Below are 636 nucleotides of genomic sequence, written 5' to 3' on the forward strand. Positions count from 1 at the left end.
GGTCAGGAAGCAGGAGCTGATGCAGAGATCATGGAGTGATGTTCTTTACTGGCTTGCTTCCCTGGCTTGCTCAGCCTGCTCTCTTGTAGAACCCAAGACATCCACCCCAGGGATGATACCACCCACAAGGGGCCCTACCCCCTTATTACTAATTGAGAAAATGCCCCACAGCTGGATCTCATGGAGGCATTTCCCCAGCTGAAGCTCCTTACTGTGATAACTCCAGCCTGTGTCAAGTTGACACCAAAACCAGCCAGTACAAGCTCTCTTCATCTCCCCGTGGGTAAGATGAAGTTAAAGAAAGCCACACAGGTCCAAAGCTCAATTCAGTCTGGACATTGGCTTTCAAGTGCAGTCCAGAGGGAGAATGGAAAAACACACACACAGACAGAGGAGACTCAGCTGCTGTTCTGGCTCCCCCTGCTCTACCACATGAATGTGTGCGTGCAAGCAAGCACCTGCAGGCTCCTCAGAAAAGACAGTTGCCAAGTACCCCCACACCAGGGCCATACTCAGATATGTGCAGCCCACTTCCACATTCTCCTCCCCCAGCCTCACCCCACCCCCATACTCAGATACTGGTTCCAGGATCCCACATGACCCAGGGAAGCTTGCAGGTCTTGCACTCTCAGAGGA

The 636-nt window shown here is 52.7% G+C and overlaps 1 long non-coding RNA gene across 1 annotated transcript in view; it reads left to right on the forward strand.

Annotated features, from left to right (window-relative positions):
* Window positions 1-216: 216 nt before the first annotated feature.
* The window catches only part of LOC116070166, an 11,767-nt gene continuing 11,347 nt past the window's right edge, over window positions 217-636 (forward strand). The window contains exon 1 of the long non-coding RNA XR_004110296.1: window positions 217-283. This is a non-coding gene — a long non-coding RNA (uncharacterized LOC116070166). The remainder of the gene's footprint in view (window positions 284-636) is intronic.

Source organism: Mastomys coucha, unplaced genomic scaffold, assembly GCF_008632895.1.
Source record: "Mastomys coucha isolate ucsf_1 unplaced genomic scaffold, UCSF_Mcou_1 pScaffold1, whole genome shotgun sequence".
Lineage (NCBI taxonomy): Eukaryota > Metazoa > Chordata > Mammalia > Rodentia > Muridae > Mastomys > Mastomys coucha.